Below are 16,691 nucleotides of genomic sequence, written 5' to 3'. Positions count from 1 at the left end.
ATAATTACTTATCTTAGTCACAAGAAAAGTGTATAAATCGACTAGAATGGATAAAGCTAGCAAAACAGGACATGATTTTTTATAATTTTCAAGTAATCTAAAAGTGGTCCCAGTTTAAGCAGTATATATTTGCCCACTTTTATCACTGCCTTCTTCATCGCAGAATCTATGAATTATACTTTTATTTTTCCTTTGTTTTGTAATTACTCCCTCCTGAGATCATCAACAATAGCCTTTTTATCTTTTCCTCAGTTGAATGAATGTTTGGCTTTAGACACATTTATTTTTCAACTGAATGGATTTTCTTATTCCACATTTTCCTAATGGCAGTTTTCATCTGGTCATTTCTGAGGGTATAGATTAAGGGATTTAACATGGAAGTTATCATTGTGTAGAGTACAGCAACTCCTTTATCACTGGGTAAAGTAGCAGCAGGTCTCAAGTACACAAGCATGCAGGGTACAAAGGAGGAAGATGAACATACAGATAAACCCACTATTGGCACCAACGAAGAGCCCCAGAGTGTGGGTATCAGTCCAGGCAAGTTCAAGCAATGGGTTCAGATCACACATGAAGTGATCTATGACATTAGGACCACAGAAAGGTAATAGTAAGATGAACAGAATCTGTATAGCTCCATGAAGAAAACCTCCCACCCATGACACTCCCACTAACAGGCTACACACTTGCTGGTTTATGATGGTTGTATAGTGCAAGGGCTTGCAGATGGCCACATAGCAATCACAGGCCATCACAGTGAGCAGGATGACTTCAGCTCCTCTGAAAAAATGTTCTCCAAAGACTTGAGTCATACATCCACTGAAAAGAATGGTCTCCTTTCCATGGAGTGAATCTGCAATCATTTTAGGGATACTGACAGAGAAATAGCAGGCATCTAAAAAGGAGAGATATGCCAGGAAATAGTATATAGGAGACCCCAACAGTGGACTTTCAGTTATGGTAACCACAATGAGCACATTTCCTGTTATAGAGATGATGTAGATGACCAAAAACACAGCAAATATGACTTTCTGCATCTTTGGGTTCTCTGTTAGTCCCAGGAGAACAAACTCTATCACGTTATTCCTATTCTCCATCTACTTCACGTGAAAGTTAGTACATTACCTGAAAAAATTAATACAATCTTGAATTTAATGTACTGTTGGACTGTGAGATCAAATGAGGTTTTTTGTTAGTCTTTTGTGTTATTTATTTTTTGAGATGGAAAAAAATATTTTTTAACTCATAAAGATTTCCCAAATTTACTGTTGGGTACAGACTGTACAAAGAGCATATGCAGGAAGAATGTTTTTAAGCACACAAGATACAAGCCAATATAAGTACACATAATTGTCTAACACAACTCAGAGTTTACATGAAAGATAGTGATTGAATACACAGCACAAATAAGTTCTCAAAAAGGAGGTAGAAACTGGATGGTGGTAGATGATGGCTATTGAGATCATAGATGGTAGATGGTGGCAGCTGGATGTTGGTAGATGATGCCTATTAAGGCATCATTGTATGGCAAAGGAATTTCGCCCTTTTTTCATAGGAAATCAGGAGCTATGAAAGGTGGTTAAGACTATTAGTGATGGCTGCCAGGGAATTTGAAGAAAGGTGACTGTTGGATTATATTTGAGTAAAGAAACATCTGTCCATATCTTGAATGAAGCCAATTAAAGGCTTAGTAAAACTGGAAACAGTCTGAAATCCGTTTTTACAATGTTCATAGTAGGCTATGTAAGGATTGTCAGGGTCATAATGATGGAAAAGTAATGAAATAATAGAAGAACACTTTAAAGTAATTCATAATACTTAAAGAGTATATATATAATAACTGTAATAATCAAAAATTAAAATATTTTCAGTGTATGGCATGATACCAAGTGCTTCACCCACGTAATTCCTTTTAATATGTATAATAACCTTGTGGTTGGTATATTTTCATAGAATTTAGATGTAGAAAAATGACCTCAGACTAAGTACAACATTAATATTAACAGTCCCTTAATGCTAAATGTTTTAGCAGATACTTGCTGACTTCATTCTTAGTGTAAAGTGTAGATGGTTGTAAACTTATGTTACAAGTTATATAACGACATAGAAGTTATGGATACAATTTACAAATGACAGTCCCAAGTATATGTCTCAGGTTATTCTTATCCATATTTATTTATTTTTATTCTTCATATTCCTAAATTTTATATTCTTAAATTTCATATTCTAAATATCCTGAAATTTAGGAATTCTGAGCCTTAATTCTTATACCCATATTTTCCAGTTGTAACCTTGTTGAATTAGAAATTCCTTTTGGTATGATCATAACAATTTAAATTACTTTAATTCTATTTCAGAAGCAACTTTATATAAAGCAATTTATCAGAAGACATGCAAACACATAATGATACATTTGAACATCCAAGTAAAGATTAAGAAAATTTGTATTGTTGCTGTACTATTGGAAGGGTTTCTTTGTCTTGGACTGCCAGCTAGGTCTCCCATTTCAATTAGCATTATGAATTATGATCTCCAGATCTCTGCTGAAAACTTTTGAAAGCAGTAGTTTTTCATTTTTCTGTGCCCCTCTGAAACAGTGATGATATATATATGTTTGAGAATCAAAAGGACAAATGAGAATCATGGTTCTTTCACTTACAACTTTTCAGTTTGAGCACATTTCCTGGCAGGTCATACATCCCCATCAACATCTGCTTATCAAATGAGCACACCACCTCATGGATTGCTCTGAAATTTTATTGTTATCTGAATATATACACTATAAGCTAGGAACACATGTGGGCTTTCATTTATGATTATAAACTATATATAATCAGAATTAAAAACTTGAATATTAATACAGAGAAATAAACTGAAATAAGCTTAGAGGAAATCATGACCAATATTACTTTCAAGGAAACCACAAGACGTTTGTTGTCTATAGCACCTAATCTAATATGAATTCCCCATATTTATTCTACAATTCAGTACCTGACAATTATATCACTTTGCATTCATCTATAGGTCTTTGGGCTGTGTGTGTGTGTGTGTGTGTGTGTGTATGGTTAATTCCAACTTTGTGTTCATACTCATGATTAGTCTTGGTTATTAAAGGAGGTATCTCATGACAAAACAGTGGTTCCTTGAGTTACACAGTTAGATGTTATAAGCTGATTCGTGTCTATGCGTCTCATACGGTCCAATATAAAATTAAGATATTTGTTAACAATATTTTGAAAAATTTGAATGAGGATAAAATTACTTATGATTATATTTGACATATTGAAAAGTAATTATTACATATGAAAATAATAATTATTAAGAAAGAAAACTTTTGAGAAACATACCTTAGTATTAGCTGCTGGAAATTGTAGTTATAGGGTTTCATTTCAATCCCATCTTCAGCGTGACCTCTGCTATTAGTAAGAAACTGTCAATATAATACACTTGCAAAGAGACCTCAGATAATTCAACATCAAATTGACTGTTGTTAAAGAAATAGCTGCATCAGTGTAAATCTTATTTTTACTTCTGAAGCTTATAAATGTTTTCACAACTTGGTACTTAAATTTAGAAAGGATTTCCTTGATACTATGTGGATAAATAACCCTTGTTTGGTGATTCTGATCTTGTGGCATATGAGGTAGAATGATTAGAGGAAAATAGTTCTGATAAATCACCCTACTCATGATGCATCTTGCAACTGGATATGTTTGCTACAACAAAATCACATTTTCATCTTGCACTACAAAGACATTTAAAGGGTTCTTGTAGCTTTGCTTTCTCTCCCAGAAATTCATTATCTCCTTTGATGGAAAGACTTTGTCTTAGAAGCAAATCACTTGGAGAGACTTGTTTGAAAATCACCCACTCTTGAATGAGTATTGCATTCCATGTACGTACCACATACACATGTGAGGCTCTTTATTTGAACTCCTGTTTTAAAGATAGCTGAATGCCATGTGAATAGCATGGCATAACACCAAAGTGAGGACCAGTGAATCAGTTTCCCTGATGATGAATGTCATTAGGGAACATCTTTCTTCTTACCAATATTAATCTACTTGTGAAAGCACACTGTTGATTGTTTGTGAACTAAGGCAACGAAGGCATCAAAGTAATTGCAGCCATTTTAAAATACTTACCTCCAAATGCTTCTTTTCACATTTCTCAGAGTGTTTTGAAATTAACCAGAAACCACACAAGACACCACATTACAGTGATACCTAGGACTCATAGCCCAGTCACTATGGAGTAGTATTAAGCAATACCAATTTGTAAATATATTTAAATTCAATAAAATAAACTTCAAATGAAAATGAAATGTAACCATTTATCTGATTAGGATCAGAAGAGAATTTTTCTAAGGGAAATTTCATTTTTTACTCTCATTAAAACTGAAGAATGTGAAAGAATTTGCAAATGAGTTTCTCAAGCCCTGGACAAATATTGCACACAGTCTCCTTACTCAGAAGAACTTTTATCCCATGAATGTGAAATGCTTATTTTATATATTTCCCTTAATTTAGTTTATTTTGTGTTTCTATTACGTTATTAAATGGTGTTTTTAGCAATATCTGACTCTGCCTGTGCACAAACAAGTTTCAGGATAAAAGTTTTACTGATTTCTTCCATCTTACTCATTAACAAATACCTATATTTGTGTCCAAGGACTATTGATACTTGCTACAGATAGGAATAAAAACACATCTAGATTGTTCCTTTACATAACTGAAAATCCATTAAGAAAATCACAAAAATTCTGTTCAGTGTTATCAGTGGAAGACAGACAGGGTGCTATGAAACCAAACTGGAAAGGTACATGAGAAGAATACCTGGAGTATGGGTCGGGTAAAACATTCTTAGATGAAAAGACCTAAAAAGTGGTACCCATAGATAAAAAAAGTGATAGTAGTAGATAGGCAAGTGTTTGGGCCAAAACATTATTCATACAGGTAGATAATATTGGATATGTAGTAAGGAAGAGTATATAGGATACCTAGTCAATTCAACATGACTGAGGTCATTAATCCATCACTCATTCAAACATTACTTTTCTGGGGTGGATACCAGTGGGAGGTGGGTAGGCACAAGGAAAAGGAAATGAAGGTGAATGTATTGGATGCATTTTGTATCCATATATCAAAATAGAGGAATGAAACCTGTTGAAACAGTTCTAAGAAGGAGGTGGGGGCAAGAGAGAATAATAATGGGAGGGGTAAATCTTACCAAGATATATTGAAAGCGCATAAGTAAATATCACTATGTATCCCCCTGTACAACAATTTTATGCTAATAATTTTTTTTAAATTACTTATTGAAACCTCAAGTATCAGGCAACAAATGGACACTATGAAGGTAAATTGTAAGACATGAAACTGGAGAGTAGGAATGGAAACATCCAAAAGATTTTTATGGTAATGTTAAAGCTTGATGATAGGAATATGGGGAAAACATTGAAATTATTTTTAAAGTAGGGAGTCGTGAAGTTAGATTGAGTTTTAGAAAAACTCTAAATACAGTATGAGGAGTGGAATTAAGGAGAAAAACCAGATAGCAGGAGAGCAGGGGATTATTGTAATGATCTGAGTGTGGAAGGCTGGAAGATTGAACTCCAGTTCTGCTGGTGAGGATACAAAGTGTAATGGACACTGTTGAAGCCAGTTCAAATCCCACTTTCTTTCTTTCCTGACTAGAGAGGAGGAAGAGAAATATTCTGACTGTGGAGCGGTGGTTTCCCAGATAGGGTGGTTTATAGAATGAATCGTATGATGGGAAACTCTTGAAATTGTTTTGACACAATAATTCTTATCGCACTTTTATGTTTTGTATTCAAGTTTCCATTGTTTCTAACAAAGATGAAAATAAAATGTTTAGCCAGGCAGAGTGGAACATAGCTAAACCCCCACTGTGGAGGCTGTGCCAGGAAGATCTTGAGTTCAAAGCCAAGAAATAGTATGCAAAATAAGGAGATTGCATAGCCAAAATTAAGTTCTTGGAAGAAATAAGTAAAATTTACAATCAACTGCCATTGTGGCAGAAATTGCATAAGTATATACATTTATCAAAAATCACCTATTGTGCATATAAAATAGTGAATTTTTTGTACATTAAGTATGTAAAAACAAGGTGAAATCATTTCAACTTGATTTATATTATGTGTGGAGGGAAGATGCCTGGGACATAAACTGGGAGAAAGTCATCCAATGATTCATTCTTGGTTACATCCATAAAACTACAGTACAGATATGTGCATATATGTACATATATATTGTTTTTAAAAAAGATTTAAAGAATAAGGCTTATGAATTATGAATCTAATAAAAATTATTTCTGGATTAGTCCCAGATTTGTGTTTTTTTCCAATTAAGAACAATTGGTAAAGAGGTTGTCAATTACAGCACTAAGCAAATCACTTCATGTCCCCTTTTGAATTCCAACGACTGTTTCTTTCTCTTCCTTCATCTCCTCCTCTGCCTCCTCCTTTTCCTTCTGCTGCTGTTTCTTCTGTTCTCCTCTTTCTCCTCTTCCCTTACTCCCTTCCTCCTTCTTTCCTCTTCTTTCTCCTTTCCTTTCTTTCTTCCTTTATTTTTGTTTTCAGTTAGTTTAATAATTCAGTAATGCATCATACTTTCCCCTCTCACATTACCCCCTTACACAATCATTGTTTTTTCACCCCTCTAGAACAAGCAGCTCAGTGAAAACAATAGAAGGCAGACTACTCTACTTTCCCAGAGCCTGTGTATCAGGATCTCAAGGACTACCAAGAACATGTTAGTGACATAGTTCAGGTCATCATCACTACAGCCAGACAGCATGCAGTCCCTAAGAATTGATTCCCCGCCTACCCTGACCTGGATTGCTCCTTCCCCTGCTCTGTGTGACCATAGAAAAGAGACTTTTCTGCCTCAGTCTGTAGCTGGAAGCAGTAAATTGAGCAATGTTTTGAGAATTGCAATTTGCTGAGTGTTTTTTAGGAGTCAGTTGCTCCTCATAATGACCAATGTTTGTAGGTGAACTTTAGCATTCTTATTTAAAATGCGCCAGTGACATTTAAAAAAATTTTTTATTCATTTATTCACATGTGTATACATTGTTTGGGCCATTTCCCCCCTGACCTTGCCCCTCCTTCTCCCCCCACTCCTCCTCACTTCCAGGCAGAAACTGTTCTTTCCTTATCTCTAATTTTGGTGAAGAGAAGACATATGTAATAATAAGAAAGACAAAGTGTTTTTGCTAGTTGAGATAAGGGTAGCTATACAGAGATATTTCTAGCATTGCTTCCAAGTACAAATATGTTACAACTCAAGTTGATTTATCTCTACTTGATCTTTTCCCTAGTTTCTGATCCCCTACCCATATTGACCTCTGTTACTTTAAAGGTTGTGTATTAGTTCCTCTGCAGTGGGGACATCAAACACTTTACCTACCCCTTACCTCCCGTATGGGCTCTCCCCTTAGCATGTGACCCAATCCAACCACATTGCTGTATTTTCCCTAGATCTAAAGTCCACATATGAGAAAAAACATACGATTTCTAAGCCTGGCTAACCTGGCTCAGAATGATGTTCTCCAGTTTCATCCATTTACTTGAGAATGATAAGATTTCATTCTTCTCCTTGCTGAGTACAACTCCATTGTGTATAAGTACCACAGTTTCTTAATCCTTTTGTCTGTAGTGGGGCATCTTGGCTGTTTCCATAACAGGACTATTGTGAATAGCACCATAATAAACATGGGTATGAAGGTACCTCTGGAGTAACCTGTGTCACATTCATTTGGGTTTTTCCCCAGGATTGGGATTGCTGGATCATATGGCAGATCTATGTTTAGATTTTTAAGAAGCCTCCAAATTTTTCCAGATTGGTTGCACTAGCTTGCATTCCCATCAGCAGTGTACAAGGGTTCCTTTTGGCCCACAGCCTCCCCAACACCTGTTGTTGGTGGTGTTTTCGATGATGGTTATTCTAACAGAGATGAAGTGGAATCTTAGTGTAGTTTGATTTGGATTTCCTTTATGGCTAGAAAGGGTGAACATTTGGCCATTTGAATTTCTTCTTTTCAGAAAGTTCTGTTTATTTCAGTTTCCTAATTATTCACTGGTTCATTGATTTGGGGAAAGTTTAGTTTTTTAAGTTCCCTGTATATTCTGATTATCAGACCTTTGTGTGATATATAGCTGGCAAATATTTTCTTCCACTATGTGGGTTTTCTCTTTAGTTTAAAGACTATTTCTTTGTTGTTCAAAAGCTTTTTAATTTTATGAAGTCCCATTTGTCCATTCTTTCTTAGTTGCTGAGCTGCTGGGGTTCTATTGAGGAAGTCCTTGCCTATGCCTATTACTTCCAGAGTATTTACTCTTTCCTGTAGTAACTTCAGAGTTTCATGTATGAGATTAAGGTCTTTGATTCATTTTGAGTTGATACTAGTCTAGGGTGATAAAAATGTATCTAGTTTCAGTTTCTTTGCAAACAGATAACCACTTTTCCTAGAAACATTTGTTGAAGAGGCTGTCTTTTCTCCATTGTATGTTTTTGGCATCTTTGTCAAAAATAAGGTGGGCATAGCTGTGTGGATTCATATCCAGGTCCTCTATGCTGTTGCACTGGTCTTCATGTCTGTTTTTGTGCCAGTACAATGCTGCTTTTATTGCTATTATTTTATGATATAGTTTCAAGTCGGGTATTGTGATAACTCCAGCATTCCTCTTTTTGCTGAGCATTATCTTGTCTATTCGCAGTCTCTTGTGTTTCCAAATGAATTATAGGGTAGATTTTTCAATCTTTGTGATGAATGTCATTAAGATTTTGATGAGAATTGCATTAAACATGGAGATTGCTTTTGGCAGTATAGCCATTTTTACTATGTTGATTCTATCAACCCATGAGCACAAGAGATCTCTCCACTTTCTGTAATCTTCCTTGATTTCTTTCTTCAGGGATTTGTAGTTCTTGTAGAGGTCATTCACATACTGTGTTAAATTTACTCTTAGGTATTCAATTTTTTTGAGACTACTGTAAATGAAATTGTTTTCATATATTCTTTCTCAGTTTGGTCTTTATTGGTGTATAGAAAACCTAATGATTTTTGTATGTTAATTTTGTATCCTGCCACCTTTCTGTAGCTGTTTTTGGTGTCTAACAGTTTTTGGGTAGAGCTTTTTGGGTCTTTAAGGTATAGGATCATATCATCTGCAAATAGGGATATTTTTACAGCTTGTTTACCTATTTGTATTCCTTTTATTTCTTCTTCTTGCTTAATTGCTCTGGTTAGGAATTCCAGTACAATGTTGAATAGGAGTGGGGATAGTGAGCACCCTTGTCTCATTCCTGATTTTAGAGGGAATGATTCCAGTTTTCACCATTAACTATGATGTTGGCTGTAGGTTTGTCATATGTAGCCTTTACAAAGTTGAGATACATTCCTTCTATTCCTAGTTATCTTAGTCCTTTTATCATGAAGTGGTGTTGGATCTTGCTGAAGCTTTTTCTGCATGTATTGAGATGATCAAATGGTTTTTGTCTTTGCTTCTATTAATGTGCTCTATTACATTTATAGATTTACATATGTTGAACCACCCCTGCATCCCTAGGATGAAGCCAACTTGGTAGTGGTGAATGATATTTCTGATGTGTTGTTGGATTTGGTTTGCCATTATTTTATTGAGGATTTTTGCATTGATGTTCATTAAGGGTATTGGCTTATAGTTCTCCTTTTTGGATGTATCTTTTTCTGGTTTTAGGATAAGTGCAATACTGGCTTCATAAAATGAGTTAGGCAGTATTTCTTCCCTTTCTATTTCATGGAACAGTATAAGGAGTGTTGTTAATTAGTTCTTCTTTAAAGGTCTGATAGAATTCATCAGAGAATCATCAGGTCCTGGACTTTTCTTTTTTGGGAGAATTTATTGCTGTTTCAATTTCATTTTGTTTTATATGCCTGTTCAGCGGACAAATATTCTCTTGGTTCAATTTGATTGTCATAAATATATAGAACTGTGTCCATTTCTTCAAGGGTTTCAAATTTATTAGAATATAGGTTCTCAAAATAGTCTCTGATGATTTCCTAATTTCCTTGGTGTTTCTTGTTATTTTTCTTTTTCATTTCTGATTTTACTGATTTGGGTTTTTTGTCTCCTCATTTTAGTCAGTTTTGTCAAGGGTCTGTCAATCTTATTTTTTCAAAGAAGCAGCTTTTTCTTTCATTGATTCTTTTTACTTTTTTTCTATTGCATTCATTTTGGCCTTTATTTTTATTATTTCTCTCTTTCTGCTTGTTTTGGGATTACTTGTTCTTGTTTTTCTAGGTGTTTTAGATGTAGTATTAGGTCATTGATTTGAGATCTTTCTATCCTTTTAATATATGCACTCATGGTTCTAAATTTTCCTCTCAGGACTACCTTTGCTATGTCCCTTAGGTTCCGGTAGGTCATGTTTTCATTTTCATTAACTTCCAGGAACCTTTTAATTTTCTGTTTTATTTCATCAATGACCCATTGATCATTGAGCAATGTGTTGTTCAGCTTCCAACTGTTTGAATGTTTTTTATTGTTGTTTTTATTGTTGAGTTCTAGTTTTAATGCATTGTAATAACATAGAATGCATAGGATTATTTCTATTTTCTTGTATTTCTGAGTCTTGGTTTGTGTCCTATGATGTGATCAATTTTGGAGAAGGTTTCATGGGCTGCTGAGAAGAATGTATATTGTGCAGAAGTTGGATTAAATATCTGTAGACATCAGCTAGGTCCTTTTCATCTATGGTGTGATTTACTTCTAGAATTTCTTTATTGAGTTTTTTGTTTGGATGACCTATTTCTGGTAGGGGAATATTAAAATCTCCCACTACCACTTTGTTGGAGTCTATAAATGATTTTATGTCTTTCAGAGTATGTTTGATGAAATTGGGTGCATTGACATTGTGTACATGTAGGTTGATAATTGTTATTTCCTTTTTGTGTATTTCCCCTTTTATTAGTATGCAGTGTCCTTCTTTATCTCATTTAATCAATGTCAGTTTGAAGTCTACTTTGTCTTAAATAAGTATTGCTACTCCTGCCTGTTTTCAGGGGTCATTGTCTTGGTCATACTTCTTCCAGACTTTCACCCTAAGACAGTGTTTGTTTCTGTTGATGAGATGAGTCTCCTGTAAGCAACAGATTGTTGCATCTTCCTTTTTAATCGAGTTGCTAAAGGTGTCTTTTGATGGGGGAATTAATTCCGTTTACATTCAGTGTTAGTATTGATTGGTATTTGGTGATTCTTGTCATTTAGTTGTTTTTGTTGTTTAAGGGTTTGATTGTGTGCAGCTGAATCAATTTTACTCTCTACTTTCTTGTCTTTTCTTCTTCTTTGGTTTGGTACTGCCTGTCCTTTCATGGTTCTGTTTGCTTTCATTTTCTGTGTGTAGAATTCCTTGAAGAATCTTTTGTAATGGTGGCTTTGTGGTCATATATTGTTTTAGTTTCTGCTTATCATGGAAGACTTTTATTGCTCCATCTAATTTGAATGATAGTTTTGCTGGGTAGAGTACCATATGGTTGAAGTTATTTTCATTCAGTGCCCAAAAGACCTCACTCAATGTTATTCTTGCTTTTAAGGTTTCCATTGAGAAATCTGCTATGATTTTGATGGGTTTATCTTTGCATGTTATTGGTTTTTTCTCTCTTACAGCCTTCAATATTCTTTCTGTATTCTCTGTGCTTGATGTTTTAATTATAATATGTCGTGGTGAAGTTGTATTTTGGTCAAGTCTGTTTGGTGTCCTGGAGGCTTCCTGTTCCCAAAAAGGCATGGTTTTCTCTAGATTTGGGAAATTTTCTGTTATTATTTTGTTGAATATATTACAAGTTCATTTTGCTTACACCTCTTCTCCTTCTTCAATGCCCATGATTCTCATGTTTGGTCTTTTAATGGAGTCAGTGAGTTCTTGCACATTCCTTTCACAGGTTTTGAGTTGTTTTAGTACTAGCTCTTCAGTTTTTTCTCTAATTTCCATTTCATCTTCAAGTTCTGAAATTCTGTCTTCTGCTTGTTCTAGTCTGTTGGAGTGGCCTTCCACTCTGTGTTTTGTATTTATGTTTCATTCTTTTTTTCTGAGGTTTTCCATATCATGTGTCACTTACTCTTTAATATTGTCAATTTTCTTCCTTAATTCATTTGTCTCTATTTATGGTGCTCTCTGTTTCACTTTGGTGTTTATTTTGGGCTACTGTGAGTTCATTTATTTGTTTTTATGTCTTCTCTTATTCTTTATTTTGTTGTCTTGGAATTTCTTGAGTGCCTCCTGTACATTTTGGTAGATCATGTCTAGTAACATCCCTGTGAAATTCTCAGTGATTACTTGCAGGATTTCTTCTTTCAGCTTGTTCTTGTGTGCCTCTTTGGGTTCCTTTGCATAGTTTATTTTTGTTCTGTTGGAGTGTGGATCTGGGTATCCTCTTTCTTCATTTCCCTCTGAAACTGTATTAAATTATTTTGGGTGGAGAAATGGTTTCCATCCCTTTTTCATCTTCCCATCATTCCCTTTAGTGCTGTTTCTGTCCCTGGTCTGTTTTAATTTAGTATTAGCTAATGTACAATAGTAAAACTAATAAAAGAAAGAAAGGAAGAAAAAAAGAAACAGTACCAAAGAAATCAACAGGTAGAGTCTGGGGACAAACCAATAGGGAACAAAACAAACACATAAAAGAAATTCCAGGTTCAGGAACAATAGAATTTCAGTCTTAGTAGTTCTGGTGTTACTCTTTCAGAGTAAGAAAGAGTTCTGGTTTTCATATTTAAGCAGAAGCTCTGTCTTAGTCTCACCAGGTGATTGGAGAGACTCGCAGTTTTTTTTCCTGTCTTTCAGAGTCAGCTGCTTAGTCAGCTCCTCCCTCAGTGAGGTGTGGCTTGTCCTCAGTTTCCAGAGATCAGCTCTGTTGCCCACTAGCTGTCCTGCTTTGGAGTTGGGTTTTTACTGTGTTGGTTTAATGGGGGTTGCTTCTTTACCTCGTGCTCTTTCTCTGTGGCAAGGTCAGAGATCTGTCAGCCAGCTCTCTGCTGTCATCATGTTTGCTGGTTTGCTGACTGTTTTTCAATTTTGCAACATCATTTGACTTTGGATGTTGCTCACTGGCTCAGGAGATGAGCTTTGTGGACCACTATATGCCCTATTTCAGGCAGAGGCTTATCACTTGCCCACCGTTGGCCCTTCTGTCTTGGTATACTGAACGTTCCCATGGAGATCAGCTTGTTGCTCCTTCCCCCCTTTTCCAGTGCACTCATAGCACCCCACTCCCTCTGCTCATGTTCCTTTTCAGTTCCTTGTTTATTATTCAGTTTTTTTGGTGGTGTTGTGGTCAGTCTGCCCAGGGGGCTATGATGGTTTATCCCAGGAGTAGCTGTGGGAATATTGCATGCCACTTATTTGCTCACCTGTTGGTCTGCAGCTTCCAAGAAGGTTTGGAGCTGCTATATGGTGGCACATGAGCCCTCCTGTTTTCTCAGTGTCATGTGTAATGGAGAATCTTTGTATTGTCTGGGGATTCAGTGTGTTGGAGTTTTTATTTTTCTTGGTGGTTTTTTTCTGCCAAGTGTGGCTCCAGCTTCTTAGCAGAATTTTTGATTTATGGAGCTTATGCTGTTTGCTTCTGCCCTCTAGTTGCCATCTTGGATCCCTCCACCAGTAACATTAAATACATTAAACCAATTTAATCAAATGCCAGTATAACACCAGCAGGAAAGGAGGAGACACCAGAGGATTTTGAAACAAAATAGCTAATTCCTTCCTTTGTGCATTGAAGAGCCTGAAGTTGGGAGAGGTATCCTTAAAGGGTGCAATACTGGGGTGTGAATTCATGTTCCAGCATTAAAACTAAGGTCTTTGATACACTTGGCATTGATATTAGTACAGGTTGAAAGACAAGGATCTAGATTCAGTCTCCTACATGTGGCTATCAAATTTCCCCAGCACCATTTGTTAAAGAGGCTGTTTTTTCTCCAATGTATGTTTTGGGCTCTTTTGTCAAAAATCAAATTAGTATAACTGTGTGGATTTATGTCTTGGTCTTCTCTTCTGTCCCATTGGTCTTTGTGCCTGTTTTTGTGCCAATACCATGCTGCTTTTATTACTATTGTTCTGTAGTATAATTTGAAACCAGATATTGTGATATATCATCACTGCTATTATTCTCAGAATGCCTTGGCTATTTGAGGTCTTATGTGATAAATATGAATGTTAGGGTTGAATTTCTAAGCCATGGATAGAATGTCATTGGAATTTTGTTGGGGATTGCATTGAATAAGTAGATTTCTTTTAGTAGTGCAGACAATTTCACAATATTGATTCTGCTGATCCATAAGCATAGAATGTCATTCCTACTCTAATGTCTTCCTTTATTTCTTTATTCAGTTATTTATAGATTCTTTTGAAGATATTTTTCACTTCATTTGTTAAATGTATTCCTAAATAATTTATTATTTGAGATTATTGTAAATGGGATTGTTTTCTTGATTGTTTTCTCAGTCTGTTCAGTGTCTCTATATAGAAAAGCTGCTGACTTTTTTCTATTGAATTTTGTATTCTGCCACTTTAAGAATAAATTATGATACCTAGGAAATTTAGGGGAGCTTTAAGAGTCTTTTAGGTATAACATCATGTTATTTTCAAAGACATCTTTCTTTCCTGTATGAATTTACTTTATTTCATCTTCCTGCCTTATTTTTTGGCTAAGAATTACAAAATTATAATGTACAAGAGTGGGGAAGGAGAGCACCCATGTCTCATTCCTGACTTTAGTGGAAATGATTTCAATTTTACTGCATTTAGTTTAAACAAATATATAAAATATATATATGTACATATGCATATATATTCTTATTATAGATACATACACACATATATAAATCCTTTATTATATTGAAGTACATTCTTTCTATTCCTAGTGTTCTTACCAATTTTGCCATGAAATGATGTTCTATTTTAGAAGACTTTTCTTCAACTATTTAGATGATCATGTGATTTTATTCTTGCTTCTATTTACATGCTTTATTACATTTATTGAGTTGTATATGTCAAACCATTCTTGTACCCCTGGATTGAAACCAATTTGATCATGGTGTATTAGGTTTTTATGTGTTGTTGAATTTGATATGTTAGTGTTTTATTGTGAATTTTTGCATCTATGTTCAATAAGATATTGGTCTATAATTCTCATTTATTTTATCTCTGTTGCATTTTGGAATGCATCTAATACTGACTTTACAGATCAGTTTATTAGTTTTCCTTTATATTTTCTGTAAAATTAAGTGTATCACTGGTACTGTTTCTTTTTTAAAGATCTGGTAGAATTCATCAGTGAATCAATCCATTGGGTCCTGTGTTCTTCTTTGTCAGGAGACTATTTTTGCTTCAATCTCGTTGCCTATTATAGATCTATTTGGGTGCTTTATATCCTCTTTGCTCAATTTTGGTTACATAAAAACATCTAGAATTTTATTCATTTCTTCTAGATTTTCCAATTTACATGAATGTAGAGTTGTAAAGCATTCCAATATTTGTTTTCTAGTTTCATTTGTATTTGTTGTGATATCCTGACATTTATCTTTAATTTTATTAATTTGGAGTAGTACCCTTTTCCTGGTAGTCAGAATCCTTTTGTTTTGTTGATGATTTTTGTAAATTTATTGATCTCAATTTCATGGATTTTGGCCCTAATAGTTATTATTTCTCTCCATCTGCTAGTTTGGGGTTTAGTTTGTTCTTATTTCTCTAAAACTGAAGTTGCATCATTAGGTTATTTATTTCAGATCTGTCTGCCTTTTTTTTAATGTAGGCACACATTGCTATAGACTTTCCCATTAATAGTACCTTTCTTACATCCCATAGGATCAGTTAGGTTTTGTTTTAATTTCTATTAGATTTTAGAAATATTTTGATTTCTTCCCTTGTTTCTTCTATGACTCATGGGTCATTTTACAATGTCTTGTTCAGTCATCATGTGACTGAATATTTTGTATAGATTTTTTGGTTTTGAGTTCTAGTTTTATTCCATTGTAATCAGGTATGATTCAGGGAGTTATTCCAGTTTTCTTTTTTATTATTATTACTTCCATGGTGGTTACATTGTGACATATCAATATATTGAAAATAAATTCACCCCTTCCATCATTCTCCTTTATTTCCCCTGTCCCTACTCCTGAAATAGTTTCAACTGGTCTCGTTTTTTCCATTTGTATACAGATGTGCACAATACTTGTACCATATTCACCCTTCACCCTCCTGCAGTCTCTTCCCACATCCTCTCCCCTCCTACGCTACCAAGCCTTTAGACAAGACATGTTCTCTCCAGTTTTGTAAAAAAAAAAAAATGACATTTTTTTCTTTCTTTTTTTTTGTGATACTGGGTTTTTAGCTCAGGGCATACACTCCAGCTGTGTGTGTGTGTGTGTGTGTGTGTGTGTGTGTGTGTATGTGTTATGGTTTATTTGAAGATAGTATCTCAAGAACTATTTGCCCAGGCTGGCTTTCAAATCACAATCCTCCTGATCTCTGCCTTTAGAGTAGCTAGGATTACAGGCATGAGCCACTATTGCCAACCTCCCCTAAAATATGATATTTTTGTTTGTTTAAGATACCTATACATTGGTTTGCTTGTGACATTTTCATGTATATATGTGTTATAACCCCAACTGATTCATCCTTATTTTTCTC

The 16,691-nt window shown here is 34.9% G+C and overlaps 1 pseudogene; it reads right to left on the bottom strand.

Moving 5' to 3' along the window:
• Positions 1-280: 280 nt before the first annotated feature.
• On the bottom strand, positions 281-1,097 carry LOC109674731 (olfactory receptor 4C13-like; annotated as a pseudogene).
• Between the last annotated feature and the right edge of the window lie 15,594 nt (positions 1,098-16,691).

Source organism: Castor canadensis, chromosome 1 (assembly GCF_047511655.1).
Source record: "Castor canadensis chromosome 1, mCasCan1.hap1v2, whole genome shotgun sequence".
In the NCBI taxonomy this organism is placed as follows: Eukaryota; Metazoa; Chordata; class Mammalia; order Rodentia; family Castoridae; genus Castor; species Castor canadensis.
Note: the sequence above shows the minus strand (reverse complement) of the source record. Positions and strands in the feature narration are given on the sequence as shown.